General features: G+C 37.5%; 1 pseudogene; it reads right to left on the bottom strand.

Annotated features, from left to right (window-relative positions):
* Window positions 1-4,201: 4,201 nt before the first annotated feature.
* Window positions 4,202-4,501, bottom strand: LOC111721845 (annotated as a pseudogene).
* Window positions 4,502-14,884: the final 10,383 nt, after the last annotated feature.

Raw genomic sequence — 14,884 nt, 5'->3', positions numbered from 1 at the left:
TAGTCTACCTTACAGTTCTAGCATTTGGGTACCAGATCTATTGGGAGTTCAGGTAGTTGAACTTAGTTGTTGGACTATGCCCTTATTTTATAATTGAACCCTATCTGCATACGTAGGATTCAATAAATGGGGTCACTGTGCCTCCAGACAGCACCCACGTCTCACTCATTCTAAATCTGACTATGGTACTTTGTGCCATATAAAAACGAAAAAGGCACCTTTTCACAAGTATGCCTTTAAAAGATGGGTCCTAATTAATCCTATCACTCTGGGAGGCTGAGGGAGATGGATTGCCTGAGCTTACAAGTTTGAGACCAGCCTGAGCTGGATCCAGACCCCCATCTCTAAAAATAGCTAGGCATTGTGGTAGGTCCAGCTACTTGGAAGCCTAAGGCAAGAGAATCACTTGAGCCTAAGAATTTGAGGTTGCTATGAGCTGTGATGCCACAGCACTCTACAAAGGGCAACTAAGTGAGACTCTGTCTCAAAGAAAAAAAAAACATGGATCCTGAGAATAAAGCAAAAAGTGAAATAGATACAAAAGTTAAAAAGGGCGATGTATTTTGGTAAGAAATATTAAGAAATATGAAAAGGATACGTACCATTTCATTTAGAAGACAAACTTCTGATAATACTGGATGATGTGGCTTCCTTCCCTTTTTATTTATCTAAGAATTATAATTCAGAAGTTGTTGTCATTGACACAGTAACATATAATTTTCAAATATAAACTTTTTTTCAGATTTGGCTTATAATAACGAGGACTAGTTTTGCCATAATTGTCATATGCGGGACATTTTCCATAACTAGAATGAATTAAATATGAATCTCTGAGGTGTTAGCAAAAATCTAAAGCATGGACACTACATCCAACATGCCGGAAATGCAACTAATCCAAAGTGTTCTAAAATTTAAAGTGGCATTTATTCAAGGGAGCACATCATTTGAAAATATTCTTTTAAGGAGCACAGCAATAAAAACCTTTGACGACTACTGTCCTAAGAGATCCCTCTCCTATTTCAATTCCTGCTCTATGCTTGGAAGCGTATTGATACAGAGCCGCTATTCCCTGAGGAAAGAGTGATCAACTCTGGTTCTTCTTACCTGTCACCAGTAAGGTGATATTTTTCCCAAGAAATTACTTTCTATTTTCCCTGGGGAACAAGGTAAAATACGTCTCCTTTTTACTTGGGCTGGAACTGAAGGCCATTTGTACCTAAGATAAAGCTTCATTTTCCATGCCTACGTTTCCTTAATTCCGAGCTAAAAACAATTATTTTTGTCAAACACATATTGCTTGGGATATAGTTATACTAAACAATATTGTTTATCTGAAATTGCATTAAACAGAGCGTCCTGCATTTTTATTTGCTTACTCTGGCAACCCTACAAACAGATCTAAGCATTCATATTATCTTACACTGACTAGTTGCCTGATGGCTGTGCACTAGCAAAAGGCAGGATATTTTATTATTATTATAGTTTTCTAGAATATCTGAAGTTAAGGGATATTTCAACAGCTTTTTTTCAGGAAAAGGTAAATAAAGACAGATTGTAAACTCCAGATAATGCTTTTGTTTGGAAAAGGAAAAACACTGATTCTGTTTTTTCACAGCTAACACCTTGCCAATCCATGAAGTGAGAAGGACACTCCCTGCTAAGCTGTTCAACTGTTGCTCATGTCCCTCCCACATTTGTCACCATCTGAGCACACCATAAGGAAAGCCTCCAAGAACCTTTAGCTACCTACCTCCTGAGTCCCAGAGGAAATGGTCAAAACAGCCAGCCTTCTAATTTGAGTTAATTGCCTGGTTGGTTTGCCTTAATCAAATGTCAAAGTAATCAATCTGATACCAGTGCTTTGAGGTGGTTTTAGATAACTAGGTTTATGAACCACCCTGGGCCCTGCAGTTCTCTATGTGGAACTTCTCTTTTGATCGCTTTCAGCAGGAGATGATTCAGCAGGAATCTCTTTGGGAGTGCTAATTGTGATATATGCCTTTTAGCTACTCCTTTTTTATAAAATAGGCAAATGATAAACTGAGATCTTGTAAGTCTGAGCATGTCAGTTTTCTAAGCATTCATTTATTAATTTATTTTTCAAACAAACTTTAGGAAAACATTAACTACCTTGATAATCATGGATTCATGAGATACTATCATCATTGAGCTAAGTATTCTTTTATTAACTAACGTTAGTCAAGTAATAATTACTTTACATATGGAGTTAGACCAAATCTCAGAGATATATACTTGTTCTCACATTCATTTCATCCAGTCCAAAGGTAGTTTATTTCGTTTTCTTTAATTTCTGAAGCAGTCAAAAAAAACCCCAGAATATCTTGTTTAGATTTTAGCCAAGGCTGCCTTTTAAATTAATATTATTATTATTTTAATTCTTATGAGAAACTAAAATTATAAAACTGCCTGAGCATTTTGTTTTTATTTTATAAATTATGTAAGTAGCTTCTGACTAATAACTTTGCTGCTTCTTTTATTCCGTCATTTTGGGACAAGAGATATATTCTTGTTTCTGTCTCAGGACAAAAACTTTCTGGATATCACGGTGTTTGTTGACATTAACAGATAGTTTTACCAGTTAATAACCTCATTTTTCTGGCTTTAGATAGTTGGATAGATAAGATGTTTAACCTCAATCATCTATTTACTGAAAATATGCTGAAAAAATGATATATTTAAAATATATTTGGAAACCATCATGTTCTTTTATTGATGAATCAAAGTCTCTGAAATGTGTCATTTAGTTGGCCACAGATAAATTACAAAGACCATTTAATGCAGTGATTACAAGGAAAAATAACATTATATGACCACCATCCTTCATGTGTAATGTCATGCTAAATAAAACAATTGTGCTACAGCTTTGACAAGCTAAAGCAGACAATTCAAGATAACAAGATACTACACCTTTGCTGGGTATTTACCCAGTAGATGATTAAGGCCATAAGATAGCTATCCAATGTGATTTTCTTCTTTGGAGATATACGGAAATTAAGAGTGATGTTTGTGTGGTCACTGAGATACTTGACCAAATGGCCCTCACTTATCTTCCATAAGCTTAACCTTTCCTTAGGTCTTCCTGTTTAAAGTCTTTGTTGATCTGTATAGTAAAGGCTGTGTGGTGATTTACTTTAAAATATATATTTTTTAAAGGTTGTGCAAAACTTTTGTATTTACAAAAATGGCACAAAAGTGAATTGAACAGTTGATGTCCATGAACACTTCAGTTACATCCTCCACAACAAACAGTCCTTTGAAACTGCAAAAGAAGAAGAAGAGAATAAGAATCCTAGCTTCACTGGAGCTGCTAAGCACTAGAGTTGCACAAGTTACACCACAGGGGAGACTGCCCAAGTAAAATTTTACTGCTAAAGCTGAAACATGTTTGAGGCCATTCACTGTCAAGAACAGAGATACAAATCTTTCAGAGCTCCATCTATTTGTGTTTGAAATATGTAACCTCCTTCCAACTTGTGGTCTTAAACTTCTGTTTTACAAAATCCAAAAGGAAAATACAGAAGAAATCAATGCAACAGAAGGTACATTACATAAGAGTAACATACAAAGCTGTAATTAAGATGAAGTAATTAAAGCCAAAACATTAAAATTGTTTAACTTGCTTGTTCCCGGTTGGTCCCAGCACTACACGGGGAGTTAGGTAACATATACAATTATTTCAAGTAGATTACTTACGATGTTCTAACACAGTGATTTTCAACCAGGGTGCTGTGGCACACTGGCGGGCCATGAGAGGATCTTAGTGGTGCTGTGAAAAATGTTAAAGATTGTTAATTAAATTATTATCAAAAGAAGTTCAAAGTGCAGTAAGTATGTTCTTATTTTTTACTCTTTTTTTGGATCAACATAATGTAAGCATCTTGCAGAAGTTTAACTTTAGGTTCAAGTCTACTGTGAGATAAAAAAGTTGAGAAACTCTGCTGTAACAGGTCCCTTTCACCAGTGCACTGCTAAACTAATCAAAACTCTACACGAGTATATCCCCTGACAATAGCAAACTCTACTGCTACCTGCAAAGCTTTCAGTCTCAAATGAGTTAGTGAAAGGAAATAAAAAGAGGACAAATAACATGTCAAGGAGAAAGAATGGGAATTAGAAGATTCACGCAGGTCAGCTTTTTTAATCAGCCAGCCAGCTTGCTGGCAACAAAGGCTGGTTTCCGTTAAGGAAGGCCCTGTGGAGTGAGAATGCAGTCACCAGTGACCTCTGACTTATCCGGGGCTGCGATAGGAAGCTGCTTGCTCTTCATTTTTGCTTTTGCCGTGTTGTAATCACCAGAATCAAAATATTTTTGCCCTTTTTGCAATTGTTTCCTTAAGAAATCTGCACCTCCAGGCTTTCGTCCCAGATGAGGATATCTTACTTTTAATTTTGCTTCTTCAGCTTTCTCCAGACAGGTCACTTTATCTTCCATTTCCTTCTGCTCCTCTGTGAAGGCTGCTGTGGGGACTTCCGTGGACATCGTGTTCCTTTGACCCTGCTTCTCAGGCTCTGTGACTTAGAGCTATTTTAAAATGTGGTACACGTGTATATGTGTGAGAATTAGACTTAGTCTACAACCTAGGAGCCTTTAGTTAAATTTCCTGGCCCCTACTTAGTGATCTGCGTTTCAGAGGTAGCTGTGTTAAGAGCAATTTTTCACTGGTTTGGCTCTCATTAAGATAACTTTTCAAAGGTAAAATGATGCTTCTCATGCAAATATAAAATGAACACATGTCAAATATATTTTTAATGTATCAATTAATATGGGAGACTAAGATGTTACAATCATTTCAAAGGAGAATTCATAGAATACATATCTCATACAATCACAAATGCAGAGCTATTTTAAATAAATGCAAAAGTAGCCACCATCCAAAAAGTAATAAATTATTAAATTCTACCCAAGAAAATCTGTTTGCACTGCTATAAATAAGAGCCATTTGTATTGTCATCTGTTTTCTACTACTTTGTTATAAAATAGTTCAAAAGAAAATGAAAAACATAGACAACTAGGAAGAAACCCCTAGACGGGGGTTCAGTAATTTTTTTCACCCATTTCCCCAATATGAGAGCAATTTTAGTACTGTAATACTTTGCATAAAGGAATAAGAATCCAGTAAGGTTCTTTCTCCAGTAAGAGTGGCTTTTATTGAACTCATATTTATTTGATAACAGTTTTAAACTCTAGGCAAAATATGTAAAACAAATATTTGAAGTCATTGGAGGAAATGGAGGATAGAAGTAGACAGAAACTAAAGGGAATCCCCTCTAAAAACCAGAAACTCATTGGGTGAAAAATATATTTATGTGTTTTCCTTGGGGGCACTTCCAAGACCTCTAGTCAGCACGGCTAAAAAAATTAAGTTTTCAGTGTCAAAGCATGGAGTTCCAGGTTGTTAGGGCAGCTGAAAAAGAAGAGATAATACCTCAGAAAAGAGTCATAGAGGAGTTACCCCAAAATCTACATGTAAATTTCCTCAAATCCATGATCTATTCCCAAGCAGCACAGACATAGGGGTTGATTCCAAAGAACCGGATGAAAAGAAACAGCTAGAAGATTAAAAATGATGAATAGAAATTTATTTCCTACCCACTCTAGAGAAGACAGAGTTTGGAGTTTGAAACTCAAAGTTAGAAGGGCTTTGTAAACACTTTGTGTTTTCCACTGAAGGACCACATGTTAGAAATAAAGACTGTGCTTTTAGACTATGATATGAAGTTGTCATAAACCTGAGAAAGAAACCAGAGTGAACTACCTTCATAAACTGAAAAAACAAATTTCCACAGGTTTATTGAATTATCTGTGAGAACAAAAATTAACCCTCTTCAAAGTAGGGTAACAAAATCCAAGGCTAGGTGCAGCAACTCATGCCTGTAATCCTAGCACTCAGGAGGCTGAGGCGGGTGGATTGCTTGAGCTCAGCTAGAGCTCAAGAGTTCAAGATCAGCCTGAGCAAGAGTGAGACCCCATCTCTACTAAAAACTAACAGGGCACGATGGTACACACCTGTGGTCCCAGCTATTCAGGAGGCTGAGGCAAGAGGATCACTTGACCCGAAGAGTTTGAAGTTGCTGTGAGCTATGATGATGCCATCCATGACACTCTATTCAGGGTGACAGAGTGTGATCCTGTCTCAAAAAAAAAAAATGAAATGAGAAAAATACGAAATACAACCACTGACAAAAGAAAAAGTACACAACAATAACAAGATTTCAAAATGACCCATTTGTTCAATTAGCAGAGAACAATGTTACCACATAAATTCATATATAATGTTGTATAATTTTATATGTTACATATATTTTATGTGAATATGTTCAAGGATGTAAAGAAAAGATGTTCACAGGAATAAATAAATGGAAACTGTCAACAGAGACATAGAAATTATAAGTAAAAGCAAAATAGAAATTCTAGAATTATGAAGGATAATATCTAAAATTTAAAAACAACATTGAGTTTAATAGCTGTTGGAAGATGAAGAATTATTGGGTGAGTAAAACTGAACAGGCACTAGTGGAAATTATCCAACTCTATCACTTATACAAAGAGTAAAATACAGTACAACTTTCATAGGTGACCACCACCCCACATTGACAACTTCCTTAAGTTGACCTAATTTTTATAGACTGGACCTGCACCACATGCATTCAATGGAAGATTGACCTCTATGTCTTGACTAGCTCTGTAAGTCCTATCTTGACCACTTGGACTATGACGTACAATATTAATTTACCCTCTATAACTTGACCAGTTTAGTCCAGTCCACATCAAAGGGTAAAAGAGGTGGGCTTTGACCCTGAGTTACGTTGTTTTTCCTTTAATATAAATTCTTTTTTCATGTTTTATTATTACCACATGTTGGATTATGCCTAATCTCCTATTGTTTATTTCATGTCCTGGAGGATTTTTCCAATGTTAAGGACTGGTCTGAATTGTAGGTTACATTCTACAATTACTGAAAAATTTTATATTTAGTCAAAACTTAGTAGCCCAAAGGAAAGAACTCAAAGAGCTGACATTGAAGGAAAAGGTTGATCTACATTTTCTGGAAAGTAGCAACCAAAGAAAGACAGCAAAACATTTAGGTATTAGCAAGATCACAGTTAGCAACATCCAAAAACTTGGAGAGATATTGTAAAGAAAGCAGAGACCTAGAATGTAAAAAAAAGGAAAACTTCTCCCATTGAAGTCAATAAAGCTACATGAAGCTGGTTCAAACAAATGGAGGAAGTTAATACCTGAATCTCCATGTTAATGATCAAAGAAGTTGCTTAAAAATTCACAGGAATTTGGGGTGGGAGATTTCTAAGCATCCAGTGGTGTTGCCCTTAGGGTCTCACAGAAAAGTGATGTCATGAAGAATAAGCACGCTTATTGAAACTGTGTTTTAAATAAAGGTGACCATCTGCTCGCTCAGGTGAAATGGTGAGCTTTCTTTATTTACTGTTGGTTTATATAGGGAATCTTGCACATGTGGACTATACAGCAGTGACCTCATTAATATTCATTATAATCTCTCTGCACATGTGCATCGAACATCAATGACTTCATTCTGCACATGCACTTTGGACATCAATGACTTCATTAATCCATTTGAACATCCTGTGACTACTGGACTTGTAAGTAGCTCCTTCCTAGTAATCTGATAATCCACCCAGCATACACCTTTAAGCATAACCCTTTTAACATAACTCAGTTTAACATAACTTAATGGAGAACATGTTGTCAGCCATTACTTCTTTTGTTCTTATCTGATGAAGCCTGAGGCTATGGAGGAAAGAGATGGTGTGAAAGTCTATTCTACTGACCTTGCTATTTGGAGGCAGTTACTTCGATCTTCAATACAAGGCATAATTAAGAAATTTCTAGGGCATACAGAAATTTGTGTGCAAACCTCCACTCCCATGTGGGCCTTAAGTCAGGGGTTTTTTACACCTGCAACTGACCAGGCCCACCTCAGGTCAGGGGATTTTTAGGTCCGCAACCAACCTGGCCATATGGGATTCTGCCTCCATTTCTCACGAGTATGCCTGCACAAAGTCTTTTCACTGCTCTCTCTCAAACAGCTTTTTTGGCCAGAGGCATATAGGCCTTTCGCCTATATTTGGTGTGAGAAATTCTTTTTTTTTTTTTTTGAGACGGAGCCTCAAGCTATCCCCCTGGGTAGAGTGCCATGGCATCACGCTCACAGCAACCTCCAACTCCTGGGCTCAAGTGAGTCTCCTGCCTCAGCCTCCCAAGTAGCTGGGACTACAGGCGCCCGCCACAACGCCTGGCCATTTTTTGGTTGCAGCCATCATTGTTGTTTGGCAGGCCCAGGCTGGGGATTCGAACCCGCCACCTTAGGTGTATGTGCTGACGCCTTAGCCGCCTGAGCCACAGGCGCGGAGCTGAGAAATTCAAACTGCAACATGAGAGCTCCCAGAAAGTCTTGTATGGTGAATCCAAGTAAGTTCCAGTAGAAGTTGTAGAAGAATTCATCAAAAAAGTTCCTGAACTTTGCCAGAGGCTTCAAAGATGACAATATGTTTAATGCTAATAAGTGAGGACTCCTATAGGTGATGCCTGACAGGAGCCTCATCAGGAAAGGTGATAAATATAAGAGTGGAAAATTTTCCAAAGATGCTTCATAGTTCTACTTTGCACTGGCTCAATCACAGAGAAACGAAAGCCCTTGGTGACTGGCAAATTGGCAAAGCCACATGCATTCAAGAACTTGAAGTCCAAAGACGTCCTCTTCGCTTGAAAATCAAACACATGTACACAGATGACTGGTACCCTATTTGAGGAGTGGGTAAAAGGTATCAACTAAGAAACAAGAAATGGGCTATTCTACTGATAATAAACAACTATCCTAGCCACCCACAGTTAATCAGCTCACTAACATGATATTGAAATTTCTGCTTTCAGATAAAACCTTAAAAATTCAACCTCCTGATTAAGGCATCATCTAAACATTTCAAATGTACTACCAAGGCCAGATTCTGCAGTGAGTCATTGCAAAAACACAAACCTGTGGTCTGCCTGTGGAGGCAACTTCATCCACTGGATCAGTTAATGCTGTAGATACTGTCCTCTGGATCAATTCTCCTTGGAATAAAATTTAGCCAGAAATGATACAAAAGTTGGCTATGTCACAACCCAAGACAATCATGGCCCCACCAGACAGTTCATCTTCCATGGACTGTCATATACCAAAAATGTATATTTGGAAGATTTTGTTGCAATGGCTGATGAGGTAGCAACCTGTAATAAACCTGGCCCAGAAGCAATTTTTCAAGTGATATTGACTAAAATAGAGACCAGCATAAAACCATGTGAAGCAGACGAAGAAAAGAAGCAAGTGAGGATGACATGGACTCCAAATGACATAGAGATTGCAGAGACCCCAAAAGAAGAGGATGTCAGACATCTGATAATGCAGTTGAAGTCATTTGCTGCAGAAAAATGTACAGGTATGTTTCTCCATACTTTCTCAATTTATGTTTGTAATAAGAATAAGAAACAGACCAAGACTAAGTCTTTTTTTAGAGAGAATGATTAAACCACGAGCAAACAGTTAATGTATTGATTTTGTGTAATATATGTATGATTTTACTTTTTACTGTGTTTTGATTATATATGATATTATCCAATAAAAGCTGTACAAGGAAATAAAGTAAATGTACATATCAATACAGCAGGCTTAGTTCCTTATGTTGACCAGTTTATTACAGCCCCTTGGCAGGTCAGTTTACAGAGGTTCTATTGTGTTTTTACGCTAGATTATGGTAAGGGTTGCACAACTTGGTAGGTTCCTAAATATCATTACATTGTACACATAAAAGGATGTTTTGTGTGACAGCAACCTCCAACTCCTGGGCTTAGGCAATCCTCTTGCCTCAGCCTCTCGAGTAGCTGAGACTATAGGTGCCTGCCATAACGCCCAGCTATTTTTTTGTTGCAGTTTGGCCTGGGCTGGGTTGGAACCCACCACCCTCCATATATGGGGCTGGCACCCTACTGACTGAACCATAGGCACAACCAAAAAACCCACTTTTGGTTTTGTATATATTCTTCTTATTATAATTTTTCTGGTTTCAGCTCTGTTATTTATTATTTTCTTCCTTCTATATATTTTGGGCTTAATTGGCTCTTCTTTTTCTGTTTTTTGTTTTTGTTTTTGTTTTAAATGGTGATGCTTGGATCATTGATTAAACATTTTTCTTACTTTCTGACATAAGGACCCAAAGCTATACATTTTTTTAAAAATTCTGCTTTTATTTGCATCCTAAATATTTTGATACTTTTCATAAGCATTCAGCCTCACACATTTTTAAATTTCCCTAGTACTTTTTTTTTAAGCCATATGTTATTTAGAAGTGTATTTTTGGCATTCACTTAACTAAGAAGGTGAAAGACTTATAAATGCAAACTATAAAATATGGTTGAAAGAAAACTAAGATATAAATAAATGGAAACATACCCAATGTTTATACACTAAAGACTTAATATTATTAAAATGTCAGTATTTCTCAAAGCAATCTACAGATTTAGTACTCAAATCTCAATCATATTTTTTAAAGGAATTTTTAAAAACTCCTTCTCATATGTATATGGAATATGAAGGGACCTCAAATTGCTAAAACAATCTTCACAAACAACAAAACTGGAAGACTCACACTTCTTGATTTTAAAACTTAATAGAAAGCTACAGTAATAAAAAGTGTGGTATTGGGATAAAGACAGACATATAGACCTATGAAATAGAATTAAAATCGCAATATAATCTCACATATATGGTCAAATGATTTTTGATAAAGGTATCAAGGCCATTCAATGGGAGAAAGAACTGTGTTCAACAAATGGTACAGCAGAATTGTTACATACATGGAAAAGAATGAAGTTTGCCTCTTACCTAACACCAAAACTGACTCAAAAGGAATGCAGGAACTAAGTGTGATCTAAAAAAATTTTTTAGAATAAAACAAACAGCAAAATCTTCCCAATATTGGGGTTTGGCAATGGTTTGTTGGATATGACACCAAAGGTACAGACAACAAAAGAAAAAATAAGCAAATTGGACTCCATGAAAATTTTTAAAATTGGGCATTAAAACACTATTAGCAAAGTAAAAGGCAACCCCCACAGTGGTAGAATATATTTGAAAATAACATATCTGATAATGGATTAATATCCGGAATATATATGGAACTCCTAAAATTCAAAAACAAATAACCAAACAACCTGATTTAAAAATGGTCTATAGATGTGAATAGGCATTTCTCCAAAGAAGATTTGTATACAAATGGCCAATAAATACCTAAAAAGGATATTCAACATCACTAACCATTAAGAAAATTCAAATCAAAATTATAAAGAAATACTACATCACACCCATTAAGATGGCTACTATAAAAAAAAATAAGTGTTGGTAAGGATATGCAGAAATTTGAGCTCCTTTGCTCTGTTGGTAGGAATATGAAATAGTATGGCCACTGTGGAAACAGCATGGTAGTTCCTCAAAAAAATTGAAAGTAGAGGCTCAGCGCCTGTGGCTCAAGTGGCTAAGGTGCCAGCCACATACACCTAAGGTGGCGGGTTTGAATCCAGCCCGGACCCGCCAAACAACAATAATGGCTGCAACCAAAAAATAGCCAGGTGTTGTGGCCGGCGCTTGTAGTCCCAGCTACTTGGGAGGCAGAGGCAGGAGACTCGCTTGAGCCCAGGAGTTGGAGATTGCTGTGAGCAGTGAAGCCATAGCACTCTACCCAGGGTGACACCTTGAGGCTCTGTCTCAAAAAAAAAAAAAAAAAAAAAAAATTGAAAGTAGAATTGCCTTCTCAACATGTATTGGAGAAAAAGTAGAATTAGCATGCTGTCCAGCAATTCTACTCCTAGTTATGCAGTATATCCAAAAGAATTGAAAGCAAGTTCTCAAAGAGACATCTGTATACCCATGTTCACAGCAGCATGAACAATATAGCTAAAATGTAGAAGCAACCCAAGTGTCCACTGATATGGGTAGATAAGTAAAATGTATACACACATGCACACAACAGGATATTATGCACCCTTAAAAAAAGGAATTTCTAGCAAATGCTACAACATGGATAAACCTTGAGAATGTAGTGGTAAAAGAAATAAACCTATCACAGAGATAATTACTATTTGATTCCACCTATATCAGTTACTTAAAGTAGGTCAGTCTTTCATAGAAAATAGAACGGTTGCCACCAGCATAGAGAACATGGAAATGTGGAGTTATTGGTTAATGGACAAAGCATTTTAGTTTAGTTTTTTTTTCTTTTTTTTGAGATCAAGTCTCACTTTGTTGCCCTCAGTAGAGTCCTGTGGCATCACAGCTCATAGCAACCTCAAACTCTTGGGCTTAAGCAATTCTTTTGCCTCAGGCTCCCAAGTAGATGGGACTACAGGTGCCTGCCACAATGCCCAGCTACTTTTAGGGAGAAGTTCTCATTCTGCCTCAGGCTGGTTTCAAACTTGTGAGCCAGGCAATCTACCTGCCTTAGCCTCCCAAAGTGCTGGGATTACAGGTGTGAGCCACTCCACCTGGTCTAGAATTTTGGTTTTGTAAGACGAAAAGATTTGTAGAGAGGACACTGGCTGATGCCAGGATTTACTGCTAAAGAATGGCCTTTGTTTATGGCCCCCAGCAGGAGAACAGACAGCCAATGCTTACATCCCAAATTCCCTGATGGCTTATAAAAAATGGTTTTTAAAGGGAGGGGCACATTTCAGGAAAGCAGAAGTTTCAGGCAAAATTGTAAATCAGTACATTAGGGTTATACATTGGTTTGATTCCTAAAGACAGGATACCTTGAAGCAGGGGGCTTACTGAAAATTTCACACTTGTTCTCAAAGCTGCATCAGAAAAACAAGGATAAGTAATCTGAGGAAAAGGAAAGAGAAGGTTTTTAATTTGCTGGCAAATGAGAAAGCTGTCAGACTCCTATCTCAAAGTACCATCATCCTCCTGCTAAGCAGAAGAACAGAGCTTTTCAAGGTTCTGATTAATCCCATCATCCCATTTTGGGCTAAAACAGTCTCATGACCTCCACCAGGGATTAATCCATCTTCAGCTAAAATGATCTTGTGAGCTCTGATTGGATTCATCCCATCTCCTGTACAAAGAACAAAAGGGCATTCCCCTTCTCTTCCCGACCACTGGCCTGAGGCAGGGATGTGGATTTTAGTTCTCAAAAAGAAGGTGGTTTTGAAGAGACAGAAAACATTTTTACCCCTTTTTTTGCCATGACATTCTTCCTGTTACAATAGGTCTTAGGTGTATTCAGATATTCTTTGATTAGCAATTTGTTAAGGAAGTAAGGTCTATTTTAAAAACTTGGTGGCAGTGGAAAGGTATGTGAAGGTTTAGCCTGTAGGTATGACTCTCCCCCATTCTCAGTAAGAAATTCAGAACAAAGAATGGTGGTCAGAGTCTAGTCCTCAACCTGAGGTCTACTTGACACCTCTCAGCATTTTGCTTCTGGTAGGAGTTTCTGGAAAACAACTCAAGAACATATGTTAAATTGTTATCTGTAGGGAACCAAAGTATCCCATGACTCTGGGCTGCTTGGAGGACTATTTTTCTAAGTTATCACCATCTTCTTGCTTGTCAGGCTGTTTATTCACTTTTCAAATTTAGCTAGGTGCCTGGAATTTCCCTTGAAAGGACACAAGATTATTTCTTTATTTTCATGCTAGGGGAGGTCCAACAGGCCCCTACATGAGGTCCTTGCTCAATCTAACATCTTATGTCATCTTTTGCTTTTGAATTATTAGTTTATAAAGTAAGTTTCTTATAGTATACAGCACTTTTTTTTTTAGACAAAGTCTCATTATGTCACCCTTGGTAGAGTGCTGTGTTGTCACAGCTTACAGCAACCTCAAACTCTTGGGTTCCAGTGATTCTCTTGTCTCAGCCTCCCAAGTAGCTGGGACTACAGGTGCCCGCCACAATGCCCAGCTATTTTTTGGTTGCAGTTCTCAGTGTTGTTTAGCTGGCCCTGGCCGAGTTCAAACCTGCCGGCCTCAGTGTATGTGGGTAGCGCCTACTCACTGAGCTATGGGTGCTGAGCCAACACAACACTTTTAATAACAGAAAGAGAACAAATTTATCAAGAAGAAACAAGAATATTAAACATGCGTGCAACAAATATTAAAAGTTTTAAAACATAAGAGGTAAAGAAATGACAGAATTGAAAAATCAGACGATACAAATATATAATTTTAGTTGGGAACCTCAATATTCTTCTCTCAATGATTGATTGAACAAGTAAATAGACAAAGAGGATGTAGAATACTTTGACAACACTGTCAAATAATCTGAACTCACTAACATTTTCCCGAATGGCAGAATACACCTGCTTTTTCAGATGCACATAGAACATTCATCAAGACAGAATATGTGCTGGGTCATGAAACGAAATTTAATAGATTTCTGAAGATGTTAGGGAGATGGCAAGGGATCTCTGAGATGCTCCTAAGGGACAAACAGGGCACTTTGCCTTGCCTTGGTGCTGCCTCAGCATCTGCCCAACTTGGGAAGAAGGACAAGGGCCCATCTTTGTGCTGCCCCATCTTAATCCTATCCCAGACAACTTCTGCTTCTTGGGGAAGGAGGTATGGTGCAGGCACAATAGGATCTGGAAAGTCACCTATAGTAACCTAAGGTTAATTACCATGTCACTAACTATTCAACAAAGTGGTTCCATGGTGATGTCTGAACCTTATAAAGGGCCCAACTTATACAGCATAAAACAGGACCCCAGATCATAAACAAGGCCTTTTATTTGTTGTGACAAGAGGGTCTGTTCATTGTCTATGGTGAAGGTATCTTGCTATATGTATGTATATTAT

Source organism: Otolemur garnettii, unplaced genomic scaffold (assembly GCF_000181295.1).
Source record: "Otolemur garnettii isolate 467f Iridium unplaced genomic scaffold, OtoGar3 scaffold00005, whole genome shotgun sequence".
Taxonomy (NCBI): Eukaryota; Metazoa; Chordata; class Mammalia; order Primates; family Galagidae; genus Otolemur; species Otolemur garnettii.
The sequence above is the reverse complement of the archived record's forward strand: the minus strand, read 5'-3'. Positions and strand labels throughout refer to the sequence as shown.